At 39.6% G+C, this 17,889-nt stretch overlaps 1 protein-coding gene across 7 annotated transcripts in view; it reads right to left on the bottom strand.

Moving 5' to 3' along the window:
• Positions 1-17,889, bottom strand: part of CTNND2 (catenin delta 2) — a 985,037-nt gene that overhangs the window by 210,068 nt on the left and 757,080 nt on the right. The window lies entirely within an intron of this gene.

Below are 17,889 nucleotides of genomic sequence, written 5' to 3' on the forward strand. Positions count from 1 at the left end.
TGACTGCCCTCAACTTACTTCCTTCAACTCTTACTGCTGGTGATTCCTCCCAAGGATTCAATTGTATTACTATAAAAGCAGAAGAAATTGGATCATCTATGACCTAGCAATCCCTGTATTGGGTATCTACTTCCCAAATTGAAAACGTTTATTCATAGAGATATTTATACCCCTATGTTCTTTTCTGTTTGTTTTTTTTGTGGGTTTTTTTTTGTATTTTTCTGAACTTGGAAACGGGGAGGCAATCAGACAGACTCCCGCATGCGCCCAACCAGGATCCACCTGGCATACCCACCAGGGGGCGATGCTCTGCCCATCTGGGGCATTGCTCTGTTGCAACCAGAGCCACTCTAGCACCTGAGGCAGAGGCCATAGAGCCATCCTCAGCGCCTGGGCCAACTTTGCTCCAATGGAGCCTTGGCTGCAGGAGGAAAAGAGAGAGACAGAGAGGAAGGAGAGGGGGAGGGGTGGAGAAGCAGATGGGTGCTTCTCCTGTGTGCCCTCACCGGGAATCAAACCCGGGACTCCTGCACACCAGGCTGACGCTCTACCACTGAGCCAACCAGCCAGGGCCATACCCCTATGTTCATTGTAGCATTACCCATGGTAGTAAGAGATGGCTACAACTTAAATGTCCTTTGATAGATGACTGAATAAAGAAGATGTAGGTAAAAAATTCCATATCTGCAATGGAATACTACTCAGACGTAAAAAAAGAATGAGATGTTGTCATTTGCAAAAATCTGCATGGATCTTAAGAGTATTATGCTAAGTGAAATAATTCAGATAGAAAAGAACAGGAACCATATGATTTTACTCATATGTAGAATATAGAAGAGAATGCAACAAAAGAACAAACAAACAAACAAAAAATCTTGAATAAATTCCCATGTTTAGCATTATTTACAATAGTCAAGATTTGGAAACAGCCAAATGTCTATCTGTACATGAGTGGATCAAAAAGCTGTGGTAGATATACACAATGGGATACTACACAGTCATAAAAAGAAGGAAATCTTACCCTTTGCGACAGCATGGGTGGACCTGAACAGCGTTATGCTAAGTGAGCTAAGCCAGGCAGAGAAAGACATCTACCATGTGATTTCACTCATATGTGGAATCTAATGAACAAAATGAACTAATAAGCAAAATAGAGACAGATTCATAGATAGAGAGCAGGCTGACAGCTCTTGGTGGGGGTAGAGTGAGTACTGAGTGGGGGGGTAGAGGGATGGAGGGGAAAACAAGGGAGAAAGAAGAAAACTTATGGCCATGGACAACAGTGTGGTGAATGCCCAGGGGGAGGAGGGCAGGAGAAAGAGAGGATAGGTGGGACAAATGGTGATAGACAGTGATGTGACTTGGTGGGGGGTGAACACACAACATGGTGCACAGAGATGTGTTGTAGAATTGAGCACTTGAAACCTGTATAATTATGTTAACCAGTGTCACCCCCATAAACTCATTTTTTAAAAGTAATTAACAAATACAGACACACGCAAAAACCAACCTCATGGACACAGACAACAGTATGGTGATTACCTGAAGGGAAGGGGGATAAGGGGGAAGGAGAAGAGGTAAAGGGGGTCAAATAGGCGATACAAGATGACTAGCCTTTGGGTGGTAAACACACAATGCAATATGCAGATAATGGATTATAGAATTATACACTTGAAACTCATATCGTGTTATTAACCAATGCTATCCCAATATATTTAATTTTTAAAAATTTAATAAAGTAAAAGAAAAAGACATTGAGAACAGTTAGAGGGGAGACACGATGCCAAGAGTAGCTGTGGGCTGGAGGCCTTGCAAATTTCATATCAGACAGACTTTCTGTGGCCTACTGATTTTTTAAAAGTAATTTGCATAGATATAGTTGTTTCCATAGCAACTCAAATAGTGTTATTTTATATCACAGCTCTAATGGAAGCTTTAGCAAAGCTACCTAGACATGGTGAGGGGACTCCCTGGAGGTAGAAGGACTTTTTATAAGACCACGGTGTTTGTAGGTTCCTGAGCAAATTGCAAAGGGGTATCCCTTTCCTTTCAAGAATTCTGCGACTTACTTAATCAGACTTGGGGCTTGCTTGCGGGAGCGTTCTCATTCTAGGATCACATGATCATTCTTTTCCATCCCATTTCCATCAGGTTCAAGTTAAAAATACCTAGTCATGCTCAGTGTGAAGTTTATACATGACAACAAAATTTTCCATCTGTGTTTATACACTCCAATAGCCAAGTTAATAGCAAGGGCAGTTTGGCAGAAAATTATTAAACTGACAAACTGAAAATCCTAAATGATCCATGTTCATCACCTAACCACAACTACACGTTAAACACACATTTCTACTTCCTGTTAATTTAACAAAGCACTAGGAAGTCTCCTGAAAGTGGCATGGAAGCAAATTAACACCTTACTGCCTATGAATGTCTTTAGTGCAGGATGCACGTGATCCTGCATGTATAAGTAATGACACACATCACTAAATGTCTTCAGGGCCAAAAGCATAGAGGACAGCACCCACGCTCACCCTCTATCTGGGAAAGGGAACCCTCTCAGGCTCCACTGACAAAGCAGAGTAACTGTATTTAGTTTTCTTCTCTTTCTTTTTAACTCTCTCTTTTCTTTCATGGCCCCAAGCATCCTTAAAACCAATACAAAATTAAACATCTACTCCATCCAGACTATGAAAGCACTTAAAAAGCAAACAAAGAGCTAAAAAAAAAAAAACCCAACAAAACTGCTGCAGTTAGTATCCAAGACCTCTTTGTATTTTAATAAATGTGCTTTAAGACTGCTTGGAATCCCCATTTCTCAGCCTTCGTTCTCCAAGCATACTACTACTTCTCATTCAGTGTAAAGGGAAAAGATTTTGAATGAAGAATAGAAGATGGAAGACAATGTCTGATCTCGATTGAGAATTCTCTTTTCTGTTCTAAGCTTTCCTGGCTCTTCCTCAGTGCTTACGGTGTACCCTCTCTCACACTTGATTGACAGCTACTTGGGGACAGAACTCAGGTATACACCATTTTTATATTTTATATAATCCACTCTACTTTACACATAGTGCTGCTCAGACATAGAATGGAGAACATAGGGAAGAAAGAAGGTGGTCAGAAAAGCCAGCTGCTTAGGACAACGTCCCTATTTTTCTGGAATCAGAGTCTCCATGATACAGGTGCTAAGAAGTCATTTCACTGAGATTCTTCTGGGAATTCCCTTGGGAGGACACCTAGCTATTGGCGCACAGCTGTGATGATGGTAGACACACCACCAGCCATGATGGCTGCCCACTGGAAGAGCGAGTTGCTAAGTGGGAAAGACAAAGTTGAAGCTTTTCCCCACCACGTTGAGTTTCTGTCTCTATGGGACACCAGGAAGAAAGCTTATTCTGAACATTTCATCAGGAATAACAAATGAAAACATCTGTTGGAAAGGAAACCAGGTGTTGGGCAGGAAATGCAGACATTCTTTAATTCTCCCCTCTCCTTTAGGATCCAGGGGGGATTTCCATGTTGTGTTTGTTAACACTAGTTAATGTAATTTTTGTGATAATTGTAGAACAAATAGAGCAAACTCTCAAACATAATTAGGGAAAAGTGTTTCTAATTAACTTGTAACTAGTGAGTCACAAAGTGGAGCCACAAATCAGTTCTGCATTGTCACACCTAACGAGTAAAATGCACTGCACATTTTCATCAGGCAGATAAACAAAACAGAACAAAGGGCTCTTGGCAATACTTTTCTTTGAACCTATACAACATTTTGGTACACTTTGAACTTAATTGTAGGGAAGCACAAGTATGCTTCATGTCACCAACACCGGTGATCATGAAGATTAGAAATGAAGGCAACCTTAAACAGTCTGATGACAGTACATTTAAAATGGACCACAGGTAGTCTGCTTGGATGGGTGTACAAAGATTCTGGTGAAACCCCAAGAAGATTGGTAGGAAATTAGAGGACTATGACAGTAGCACCCCTCCCGCCAGTGAAGAGTACCATCAACAGTTGCTCACTGTTGGCTGTGAGTTAGGGGACTGTTAGAGGCAGTATCTGCTACATTTGCACTTTCTCTCACATAATCAAGCACATTTGAGTAAGAGGTAACCTTAAATTTATTCTAATATGCCAAAATGATAACTGAGCCACATTTTAAGGATAATTTAGCTACTATTAGCAACAAATTATTTTGGCATCTCTCAAAACATGCCCATGCTTCCTAATCCCCTACCACTCGGCTACCCATCAAGGTAATTGCTGTCCCAGAGAAACTAGAAAGTGATGTTCTTCAAACACGCATGCCCATGAGAACTGCCAGAAGGTCTTAGTAAAAATGTAGATTCCCAGGCTACTACCATGGAGATTCGAGGCTCAGTCCTCTGGATTTGATTAGAGGGAATTGGAAAATCATTGCGTAAGGCAGACAATCAATGGAAACTGGTCTAGAAAATGTGCCACACAACAGCTGTGACAATGAACACTCTCCTTTAAATCGGGCCTCAGTGGACTGCTGGGTGCATTCAGGACACCTAGTGATTGATAAGTGGTAGGTGTTCAGGAATGTTTGCTTATCTCTTCATGATATATAAGAATACAGAGAATACCTTGATTTCCAGGTTAGGCACTTGAGGGAACAATAAGAGTATCAAAGACAGGAAATAATATGACATATCAGTTCTAGAAACATCCACTTATGTTCTACACTCTGGCGCCTGTAGTAAAGAAGGCTTACAAGACTGATATGCATAGTCAATACGTCAGTATATAACTAGACCATAAGCTAGTGTAAACTACAATTCCTTTAAAGATATTTTATATCAAAATGTCTTGCTCACTAGAACACAGGTACCACCATCTTAGTCATTAATATGAGCCACACCCTAGGGAATGGTGACTTGTGACTGGAAAGAGGCTGGGTTTCTGAAGACAATGGGACAGAGAGGCACTCTCACCCTGGACCACTTAACCTCCATACTTCATTTATAGGAGAGAGAAAGAAACTTCCATCTAAGAGAACACACAGTTATTTACGTCTCCACATTTCTCTAAGACGACCTTCATTCCCATCACTTTCTCACCTCCTCAGACTGCTTCACTTGCTGTCATAGCACCTGCCAGTGCCTGAAATTGTAGGTTTACTGTCTGCCGTCTCCACCCCAACACAACCTCCATAGGGGGTGGGGGGGGTCTCTATGAGTTTTAGGCTCAAAACATTCCCCAATGGCTCTGCTAATGGCTATTGAAATTACACTTGACGTCTTTATACAGTTCACTTCTTTTTATATAAATTAGCTGAAATCCAAGACTCCCTCCCAACTGTGCCCTTTCTTTCTCACTTTCTCCATCTGGCCTCCTGGAACACAGGCAATGTTGATTTTAGCCAAGTGAGACTTGTGGTAGATGTCTAATTGCTGGTACTGGAAGAAAATTAAATTGCATTTTTTCTAAGCAGTTAAATTTGTGGAAATTTGTGGCAGCAGCAATAGGTAACCAATGCAGACTTCACTGGTGGTTCCATGCCTTGGGCTAGGACTGGTCCCTGAGTATCCCTGTGTCTAGGGCAGGGGTCAGGAACCTATGTCTCGCAAGCCAGATGTGGCTCTTTTGATGGCTGCATCTGGCTTGCAGAAAAATCTTTAATAAAAAAATTAATAACGTTAAAAATATAAAACATTCTCATGTATTACAATCCATTCATTTCTTACCGCTCATGTTCATGGTTGCGGGTGGCTGGAGCCGATCACAGCTGTCCTCTGGGACAACACCAAATTTTTATTGGATAATGCGTAACATACACAGGTCGTTGTACGGTTGTCATGGAATTACATTTAAAATATGTGGTGTTCATGGCTTTCTCAGCCAAAAAAGTTTCTGACTCCTAGTCTAGGGTAATAGCTCTTAGGGCTTGGGATGGCTTCTTTTCTAAAGGTGAGGAGCACAGGCCAGGGTTCATAAACACTCCTGAACAGTGAGCTGAGTGGGAGCCAACACTGAAATCATGCATCTTTTGAGGTCCTGAGAGTATGACACCAATTCCAGTGGGAGGCAGCCATACCTTCTAAAGAAACCAGACCTCGAAGAGGCACAGAGAGTCCTTCTGGCTAAGACTGGGCAGAATAAAAAAAGTTGGAGAAATGGTTTTTACAGTTTAGTTAACGAAAGAATTGTGACTTTGAACTTAAACACACAATGGCAAGAGATATTGATTTTTAGACTTTAATTCCTTTGAACTTTAATGTCTTCAGACTTCAACATGAAAGTGGATTTAAACTTTGATTTTTAATTCCTCCTTGGAAATTTGGTATTTGGTGGGGTTTACATTAAAATTCGAAGCCTCTCTACATTGCTGGCATTTCATTACTGGTGTGTCTCTATTCATTTGTACCTTTATGATGTTGTTTAATCTTACTGCAGAATCCCTGGTATGCTATGCTGGATGTCTGGGAAGTACACTTGGGATTTAATTTTAAATCTTGGGAACACACTGAGCCTGGACTTGATTTAAATAATGTGTTATTATGATCCATTTCAGCACCTCTTGATATAATATATAACATGGCCACCAAGACTCCCAGGTCATCACCAAAAAGCCCCATGAAGATGCAGGAAAGGCTATCTTGATGAAATGCTCAGCTGCTGCTTTGGAGAGGGGTTTCAGGCCTCTGGGTGATCACAGAAAATCAGATAAGAGGGAAAAATGGGCTAGATGAGGTTAGTGGGAAAAATGCTTCTCTGTTCCAATGTCTCCTTCTATGAAGGGTGCTTAATTAATGGCACACCCAAGACTCCATTTGAAATAGTAAGCCTACACTTGGCTAATAGACCTAAAGTAATGCCTCCTACCTGGCTCCTATCGGCAACAGAGATAATATTTAGTAATTTTTACACTTTGTCTTATCAAACTGTTTGGTTTACACTTTGTCTTATTAAGCTGTTCAGAACTAATGCAGGAAATATATTCTTTATTAGGGGCACACTGAAATGAAGAAAATGAAAGTAACTCAGCATATGAGAAAGTTCATCACATTTCTGCAAGATGCAAAACAGATGGAGGTGAGCTGGTGGGTGAAATTGAGGGGTGGCCAATACAGCTTAGGATGTGCAGAGAGAGAGTTCTGTTCTGATGTCTTGTTTGAGGTGGCTGACTATCCTCGTGGAGTCCTAGGAAAGACTCATGTTCAGAGGAGGCCAGCATGTTGTATGTAGAAATGAGAAAGAAGGGTACCAAAGTAGGCTTGACTGGAAAAAACCACGGCTCACTCATTCTCCACTCCTATCTTGGTGGCGGGAATACCCAGCTGCCAAAAACCTGCTTACTCCTCCCCCCAGTCCACACAAATAAACAAAATAAACAGCTCAGAAAAATATTTTCCAAAGAGGCTGACTGCATGAGGGGAAAACTAAAAAGCTATGGTGGATATCTGAGGATCAGAGAAATGTCTTCCTCTCCAGGATACTTCTAGGACTCCCTATCACACAGCCATTCCTACCTGTTCACCCAGAGCAGAGTTCACATTTAACAAGCTTCACCAATGTGCTCAAATTCTCTATTTTTCTTGTCTTAAAAATTAGGAGAGAATTGAAAGTCTCTATACCTTTAAAGTAAGTCTGCAAAAGCAAGAAAAACTCCTATAAAGACATATAGAAAAAGACACCAGAGAAAAGAGACACCAGAGGGTCATGATAAAGAGAAAACAAACCACAGTTCTAAATAACGTCCTTTGAGAAATTCAAAAATAGTTTATATTCATAAAATAAGAACAGAAGTTATTTTTAAAAATAGCATAGCCCTGGCCGGTTGGCTCAGTGGTAGAGCATCGGCCTGGCATGCAGGAGTCCCGGGTTTGATTCCCAGCCAGGGCACACAGGAGAAGCACCCATCTGCTTCTCCACCCCTCCCCCTCTCCTTCCTCTCTGTCTCTCTCTTCCCCTCCCACAGCCAAGACTCCATTGGAGCAAAGTTGGCCCGGGTGCTGAGGATGGCTCTATGGCCTCTGCCTCAGGCGCTAGAATGGCTCTGGTTGCAACAAAGCAACGCCCCAGATGGGCAGAGCAACCTCCCCTGGTGGGCATGCCGGGTGGATCCTGGTTGGACACATGTGGGAGTCTGTCTGACTGCCTCCCCATTTCCAACTTCAGAAAAATACAAAAAAAAATAGCATAGAGTGAGATTCCAAGATGGCAGCAGAGTAGGCTGACACCAGACTCCTAGCTCACACCACCAAAATGGATTACAAATTAATTTAGGAACAATCATTATGAAAAATTAACTTTGGACTAAAAGAACAGGTTTCAAAAATCAAGGAGCAAAGAAGAATCCACATTGATCCTGGTTGGGAGTGCAGGGGCATGGTGGGGGCTCCCCTGCTTCCAGGAGCAAAGGGAGGCTGACAGTCCAGAAGGGCTCTTATTACAAGGAGAGAGACCCTGATAGATGGGGGGGGGACTGAGACCCAGGCTAGAAATTCAGGGACTGGAGGAGACAGACAGAAACCATTGAGAGGGGAGAAGAGCAAAGTTCTGTGTGTGGGAAGTGGGAGGGGGCCTTAAAAGGACAAAGCAGAAAATATCACTCACAGTCACTTGCCTGGAGCCTGGGGGCAAGGAGAGCTGAGAGGACTGGCATGTCTTCCATGAGGAAAGTGCAAAGAGTGAGACAGATGGTGATGAGCAGAGGAATGTCTGGGATGACCTGAGAAGCTGACTCATCCAGTGCTATGGCGGTCATAGCTGGGGGAGAGGTTGATCCCTCCACACAGCACAAGCTTAAAGTGGTTCTGGGTGACCCACCTACAGAAATCTCTCCAGCTCCAATCAGCACAAAAGACACAGCCAAAAGCAGGAAGTGGGGTGGAGAGGCAGTAACTCAGGTCTCCAGGAAGATCTGAGATACAGTTCACCCTACAGAAGATGAGAACATGCCCCGCACCTAGAGAGCAGCTGGCAGAACTGATCTTCAGATTCTCAGGTCATACCCACCACATTCCTGGATACAGTTTTAAATAAACCCCCTGCTGAGATCAGTAAACAAGCCCATCACTGAGTTAAGTAAACTGAAAACAAACAAATCAAGACTTCAACTCGGCTATACTAGATAAGGAGATCACAACTGGAACAAGCCTGCAAACCACACACAGAAACAACAGGAATACAGAGAAACTTAAGTTCTATGAATCAACAAGACAAATCCCCAGCAAAAGATCTGAATGGAACGTAAGTAATCAAATTACCAGATGCAGAATATAAAATAATGATTGTTAGGATGTTTAAGGATCTCAAAGCTACAATGTATGGATTTAATGAACACCTAAATAAAGAAATTGTAAGCATCAAAAAGGACACGGAAATATTAAAGAAGAACCACACAGAAATAACAAACAAAATATCAAAAATGAACACTACACTAGAAGAAATTAAAAGCAGGCTGGATGAAGCAGAGGATTGAATCAGCAACTTAGAGGACAAGACAAGTGAAAAACGAAAGCAGAACAACAAAAAGAAAAGAGGAACAAAAAGTCTGAGGAAACTCTAAGAGAGTTCTGTGACAACATAAAAAGAGACAATATCCACATAATAGGGGTTCCTGAAAGAGAAGAGAAAGAACAAAAAATAGAGAACCCAATTGAAAAATTATAGCTAAAAATTTCCCTAAATTGATTCAGGAAAGAGTCACACAGGTTCAAGAAGCAGTGAAAACCCCATTAAAAAGAATCCAAAGAGACCCACACCAAGAGACATCATAAGCAAAATACCAAAGCTAAGAGATAAAGAAAGAATACTAAATGCTGCAAGAGAAAAAGTCAATCACCTACAAAACCCCCATAAGGATGACATCAGACTTTTCAACAGAAACACTTTAGGCCAGAAGGAAATGGCAAGAAATATTCAAAGTAATGCAGAACAAGAACCTACAACCAAGACTTCTTTATCCAACAAGGCTATCATTTAAAATTGAAGGAGAAATAAAAAGCTTCCCAGACAAAAAAAGGAAAACCTCAAGGAATTCATCACAACCAAACCAGTACTCAAGAAATGTTAAGGGGCCTGCTATAGATAGAACAAAGCAGGGGAAAAAATCTAGTAAAAGAGGAATGTAGATTTAAAAAATAAAATGGCAATAAACAACTACATATCAATAATAACCTTAAATGTAAGTGGATTAAATGCTCCAATCAAAAGACATAGGATAGCTGAATGGATAAGGAAACAGGACCCGTACATATACTGTCTACAAGAGACACACCTAAAACAAAAGATACACATAGAATGAAAGTAAAAGGATGGAAAAAATTATTTCATACAAATGGAAGTGAAAAAAAATGCTGAGTAGCAATACTTATATCTGACAAAATAGACTTAAAAACAAAGACTATAGTAAGGGATAAAGAAGGTCACTATATAATGATAAAGGGAGCAATTCAATAGGAAGATATAACCATTATAAATATCTATGCACCTAATATAGGAGCACCTAAATATATAAAACAGACTTTGATGGACATAAAGGGCGAGATCAACAGCAATACTATAATAGTAGGGGATTTCTTTTTTTTTTTTTTTTTTTTTGTATTTTTCTGAAGCTGGAAATGGGGAGAGATAGTCAGACAGACTCCCGCATGCGCCCGACCAGGATCCACCCGGCATGCCCAACAGGGGTGAGGCTCTGCCCACCAGGGGGCGATGCTCTGCCCCTCTGGGGCGTCACTCTGTCATAACCAGAGCCACTCCAGCGCCTGGGGCAGAGGCCAAGGAGCCATCCCCAGCGCCCAGGCCATCTTTGCTCCAATGGAGCCTCGGCTGCGGGACGGGAAGAGAGAGACAGAGAGGAAGGAGAGGGGGAGGGGTGGAGAAGCAGATGGGCGCTTCTCCTGTGTGCCCTGGCCAGGAATCAAACCTGGGACTTCTGCACGCCAGGCCGACGCTCTACCACTGAGCCAATCGGCCAGGGCCAATAGTAGGGGATTTCAATATCCCACTAACATTATTGAATAGATCCTCAAGAAAGAAAAAAAAACAAAGAAACAGCAGAATTAAGGGACACACTAAATCAACTTGATTTAAAGGATATCTTCAGAACCTTTCACCCTAAAGCAGCAGAATATACATTCTTTTCAAGTGCACATGGTACATTCTATAAGATAGACCACATCTTAGGGCATAAAACAAGTCTCAACAAATTTAAGAAGACTGAAATCATATGAAGCATCTTCTCTGACCACAATGGCATGAAACTAGAAATCAACTACAATAGAAAAACTGAAAAACACTCAAACACTTGGAAACTAAACAACCTGTTATTAAATAACAAATGGGTCAACAATGAGATCAAGAAAGAAATAAAAAATTTCCTTGAAACAAATGAAAATGAGCATACAACAACTCAAAATCTGTGGGACAAAAGCTGTGACAGCAAAAGCAGTCCTGAGGGGGAAGTTCATAGCATTACAGGCATACCTTAAGAAGCTAGAAAAAGCTCAAATAAACAACTTCACCCTGCAACTAAATGAACTAGAAAAAGAACAGCAAGTAAAGCCCAGAGGAAGTAGAAGAAAGGAAATAATAAAGATCAGAGTGGAAATAAATGACATAGACACTAAAAAAACAATACAGAGGATCAATGAAACCAAGACCTGGTTCTTTGAAAAGGTAAACAAGATCAATGAACCATTAGCCAGACTCACCAAGAAAAAATTAAAGAGGACTCAAATAAATAGAATTAGAAATGAGAGTAGAGAAATAACAATGGACACAGCAGATACACAAAAGATTATAAGAAAATACTATGAAGAACTGTATGCGAAAAAATTAGACAACCTAGGTGAAATGGACATATTCCTTGAAAAATATAATCCTTCAAAAATCAATCTAAAAGAATCAGAAAACCTAAATGACTGATTACAACAAATGAGATCAAAACAGTTCTCAAAAAACTCCCAACAAACAAAAGCCCTGGACCAGATGTCTTTACAAGTGAATTCTACCAAACATTCAAAGACGAACTCCTATCCTTCTCAAGCTATTTCAAAAAATTCAAGAGGAGGAAAACTTCCAAGCTTTTTTTATGAGGTAAGTATAATTCTGATTCCAAAATGAGGCAAAGACAACACAAAGAAAGAAAACTATAGACCAATATCCCTGATGAATTTAGATGCTAAAATTCTCAACAAAATATTAGCAAACTGGATCCAGCAATACATGAAAAAATTCATACATCATGATCAAGTGGGATTTATTCTGGGGAGGCAAGGCTGGTACAATATTTGCAAATCAAACAATGTAATTCATCACATAAACAAAAAGAAGGATAAAAATCACATGATAATAGCAATAGATACAGAAAAAGCATTTGATATAATCCAGCACCCATTCATGATCAAAACTCTCAGCAAAGTGGGAATACAGGGAACATACCTCAACATGATAAAGACCATCTATGACAGACACACAGCTAACATCATTCTCAATAGGCAAATGTTAAAAGCAATCCCTTTAAGATCAGGAACAAGGCAGGGGTGCCCCCTTTCACCACTCTTATTCAACAGAGTTCTGGAAGTCCTAGCCATAGCAATCAGACAAGAAATAAAAAGCACCCAATTTGGAAAAGAAGAAGTAACTCTACCATTATTTGCTGATGATATGATCCTGTACATAGAAAACCCTACCATTGCAGTCAAAAAACTACTGGACCTAATAAATGAATTCAGCAAAGTGGCAGAATATAAAATTAATACTCAGAAATCAGAGGCATTTTTATACACCAACAATGATCTGTCTGTAAGAGAAATTAAAAAAACAATCCCCTTCACTACTGCAAAAACAAAAAAATAAAGTACCTAGAAGTAAATTTAATCAAGGAGGTTAAAGACTTGTACTTACAAAATTATAAAACATTAATAGAAGAAATCAAGAAAGATACAATCAAGTGGAAGTATATACCATGTTCATGGTTAGGAAGAATAAACATTATTAAAATGTCCATATTACCCAAAGGAATTTATAAATTCAATGCAATTCCTATTAAAATACCAATAACATACTTCAAAGATATAGAAAAAATATTCAAAAATTCATATGGAACCAAAAATAAGACCACGAATAGCCTCAGCAATCTTGAAAAGGAAGAATAAAGTGGGAGGTATCACACTTTCTGATATCAAGTTATACTACAAGGCCATTATACTCAGAACAGCTTGGTACTGGCATAAGAACAGGCATACAGATCAATGGAACAGAACAGAGACCCCAGAAATAAACCTGCACGTTTATGGGCAATTGATATTTGGCAAGGGTGGTAATAGTATACAATGGAGTAAAGACAGTCTCTTTAACAAACGGTGTTGTAAAAATTGGACAGCTACCTGCAAAAAAAATAAAACTAGACCACCAACTTACACCATTCACAAAAATAAACTCAAAATGGATAAAAGACTTAAATGTAAGTCATGAAACCATAAGCATCCTAGAGGAAAACATAGGCAATAAGTTCTCTGACATTACTTGCAGCAATATATTTGCTGATTTATCTCCATGGGCAAGGGAAATAAATGACAGGATAAACAAATGGGACCATATCAAACTAAAAAGCTTTTGCACAGCTAAAGATAATATGAACAAAATAAAAAGGCAAACCACTCAATGGGAGAACATATTCAACAATACGTTTGATAAGAGGTTAACCAAAATTTATAAAGAACTTGTAAAACTGAACACCAGGAAGTTAAACAATCCAATCAAAAATGGGCAAAAGAAATGAATAGACACTTCTCCAAAGAGGACATACAGATGGCCAATAAGCATAATAAAAAATGCTCAACATCACTAATCATTAGAGAAATGCAAATTAAAACCACAATGAGATACCACCTCACACCTGTCAGAATGGTGGTCATCAACAAAACAGCACAGAGTAAGTGCTGGCGAGGATGTGGAGAAAAGGAAGTCCTCCTGCACTGCTGGTGGGAATGCAGACTGGTGCAGCCACTGTGGAAAACAGTATGGATATTCCTCAAAAAATTCAAAATTGAACTGCCTTTGACCTAGCCATCCCACCTTTAGAAATATATCCCAAGAATACCATATCAATGATTCAAAAGGAGAAATGCACCCCTATGTTTGTGGCAGCATTGTTTACAATATCCAAGTTCTGGAAACAGTACAAGTGTCCGTCAGTGGACGAATGGATTAAAAAGCAGTGGTACACATACATAGGGGAATACTAGGGGGCCACGAAAATAAGGAAATATTACTTTTTGTGACAACATGGATGGACCTGGAAACTGTTATGTTAAGTGAGATAAGCCAGGCAGAGAAAGAAAACTATCATATGACTTCACTCATTTGAGGAATCCAATGAACAATGTGAACTGAGGAACGGAATAGAGACACAGGCGGGATGAAAAGATCCAGAGGGAAAGCAGACAGAGGGAAGGGGGATGATAGGATGATAGGATGGGATGAGAGCAGAAAAGCAAATCCTGGAGGGAAGAAGGAGGGTGTTACAAGGGGGATATAGTAGGGAACACGGGGGAGGGGAGGATGTATTCAGGGGGACACTAGAATCTATGTAAACAAAATAAATTAAAATAAAATTTAAAAATAGCATAGAGTTCTTAGAATTACAATAATAATAATGATGATGATAACATTTCCCTAGATCCCTGCCCCCCAAAAAAATTTATAAAGAAGTTGAGGGAAATGTTGGATACTGGAAAAAAATCTCTCAGAATGTGTGAAAAAAAGGCAAAAGGCTTCAAATTATATAAAAAAATATAAGAGAGAGAGAAAAATCCAAGAGGTTCAAAATCTGACAAACAATGATTCCCGAAAGAGAGGATAGAGAAAAATGAACACATTTTGAACAAAAGGACAAGAAAAATTTCTGACAAGGACAGTCATGACTTTAAACTGGAAGTGTCCAATACCAATGACTTTCTTTTTTAAGGTACAGACCTAGATATAGCACCAGAGACTTTCATAATATCAAGATTAAAATTAAATTTTAAAAAATATTCACTAGAAAAATAATTTTCTATCTATTCATATCTAATATTAGTTTGTGTGAAGATTTAATACTGACATCTATATAATTTTATCTTCTAAGCAACTTTTTTTAAGAAACTTTTTAAGAGAACAAACCAAGAAAAAGGTGGGTGTGGCATCTAGGATACAGAAGTTCCAAGCCAGGAGAGCCTTGCAGCAGACCTAGAGAGCAACCCTCCAAATCTGCCCCAGACACAGAGGATTCTGGCAGTGAGAATCTTTAGAACTGATGATGATTAAAATCGTGAACAAAGTTGAGTTGATGGGCATAGTTGATAGAGGATCAATTCAGATTTGATGCTAGAAATGTACTCCTTTGATGAGCATCATACTGGACCCATGGGGGAAAATGTGCTGGTTGGGTCCCACATGGATCTGCTCTTTCACCATAATGCAATGGCTGATCACTGGCTTTCAAGTTCTTGAATCACGATATAGAAAATCTGGGGAGGTTGACTATGGTTACAAAAGAGATGGCAAATACAGTCAACTCTGACAATGTACAAGTCAAGTATGATGAGAGAGGTTGTGAATGTGAACGGTAAAAATATTGAAGCACTAATATCCCCAGCTTATAAAATGAGTGATAAGAGATATTGTCTGTGTTAGATGGAAAAAATGGAGACTTCTCTTTAAAGTTGCTGGTTAAATTTGCAAAGGGACCAAAGATAATTATCTTACCATTTTGGTAAGAAGAAAACATGAGTGATGAGAATGAAAAAAAGAATTCCTCCTCCATCATAATAGAAAGTCAGTATGAAAGGCCTGTGATAATTGATTTATTTTAGATGGTCTAAAATAAGCATATTAAAAAGCTTTGGTACATATATACTATGGAATACTACTCAGCCATAAGAAATGATGACATCGGATCCTTTACAATAACATGGATGGACCTTGATAACATTATACTGAGTGAAATAAGTAAATCAGAAAAAACTAAGAACTATGATTCCATACATATATGGGACATAAAAATGAGACTCAGAGACATGGACAAGAATGTGATGGTAACTGGAGGGGAGGGGAAGGGGTGGAAGAGGAAGGAGAGGGAGAGGGTGGGAGAAGAGGAGGGGCACAAAGAAAACCAGATAGAAGATGGCAGAAGACAATTGGACTTTGGGTGATGGGAATGCAGCAAAATCAAATGTCAAAATAATCTGGAGATGTTTTCTCTGAACATATGTACCCTGATTTATCAATGTCACCCCATTAAAATAAAAACAAAAAAACATGGAATAACTATGAGAAAAGTAAAAACCAAAGGAAAACAAAATAAAAGTTAAGCTTGAATGCCTCTGAGGGAGGACCTGGGAGGACAGATGAGGCAGGGGAGTGTTGTTTTATTATAATAATTTTTATACTATTTTAATTTTTGGCCATGTATACCTATCATGTTGATTGAAATAATTATAAGAAGACAATGCATTTAATTACTATCCTTGCTGCTTCCAATTCTTTACAGAAGATGCATTAAGAAGATGCATTAGGAAATGAGGCCAATACGAACCTATTTCTTTTAAACACAGCAACGCTATTAAATCCTTGTAGTTTCGCATTTATTTGCATTACTTCATTTCCCTGACCAAGAAATGTGTTTGCTAACCTCTGGGAAAAGAAGAATGATGGCTTGGACTTAAGTTTGTATTAGTTTCCCGGAGCTGCCATTCCAAAGTACCGCAGGCTGAATGACTTAAACAACAGAAACTGTATTGTCTCATAGTTCTGGGGGCTACAAGTTCAAGATCAAGGTGTCACCAGGGTTGCCGCCTTTGGAGGGCTGAGAGGAAAATCTGTTTCATGTGTTTCTCTGAGCTTCTGGTGGTTTGCTGGCTATCTCTGGTGTTCCCTGCCTTGTAGAAGCATCACCTTGATTTCTGCCTTCATCTTCCTGTGGCATTATCCCTGCATGCATCTGTGCTCAAATTTCCCCTTTTTATAAGGACACTAGCCTTATCTGATTAAGGGTTCACCCTACTCTAGTATTCTAACTTTACTGATTACATCTGAGTCGCATTTTGAGGGACTTCAACTTATGAATTTTAGGGGAACATAATTCAACTTATAACAGAGCCCTTTGGAGATTAGGTATTAAATCAACTGGCTTGATGCTATTACATAAAATAGTTAAAGTGAGTTCTATCTCCTTAATGAAAAGGAATGACTACTTGGGTCTGCGAAGCATAAGATTAAAGAATACATTCTGCTCTTAGAGAAGCAGAAGTCTTAAGGACACTTTCTTTCTTTCTTTCTTTTTAATTTTTTAATTTTTATTTTTTTTGTGGCAGGACAGAGAGAGTCAGAGAGAGGGATAGATAGAGACAGACAGAAAGGAAAGGAGAAACATCAATTCTTCGTTGCGGCTCCTTAGTTGTTCATTGATTGCTCTCTCATATATAACATGACCGGGGGCTACAGCAGACCGAGTGACCCCTTGCTCAAGCCAGTGACCTTGGGCTCAAGCTGGTGAGCCTTGCTCAAACCAGATGAGCACACGCTCAAGCTGGTGACCTCAGGGTCTTGAACCTGGGTCTTCCACATCCCAGTCCGATGCTCTATCCACTGCGCCACCACCTGGTTAGGCAGGACACTTGCTTTCAACTGAAATAAACTTATTTATTAAGTTTTATGGTTCAATAAAACCTGTTTTATTACAATTTGCACAGTACTCTGAAATCTTTAGTTGGGCATTTCAAAATTTAGGTTGATTATTTCCATATTTACAGAGAGAAAAATTGTATTAGTCAAGCCCAAAGGACATGCAGCATTTCTAATCAAAGTTTATTTGCTTTGGAGCATTTCAAGTAATGGCTAGCATATAGTGGCATCAACTGGACTTAAAT

This window comes from Saccopteryx bilineata, chromosome 1 (assembly GCF_036850765.1).
Source record: "Saccopteryx bilineata isolate mSacBil1 chromosome 1, mSacBil1_pri_phased_curated, whole genome shotgun sequence".
Lineage (NCBI taxonomy): Eukaryota > Metazoa > Chordata > Mammalia > Chiroptera > Emballonuridae > Saccopteryx > Saccopteryx bilineata.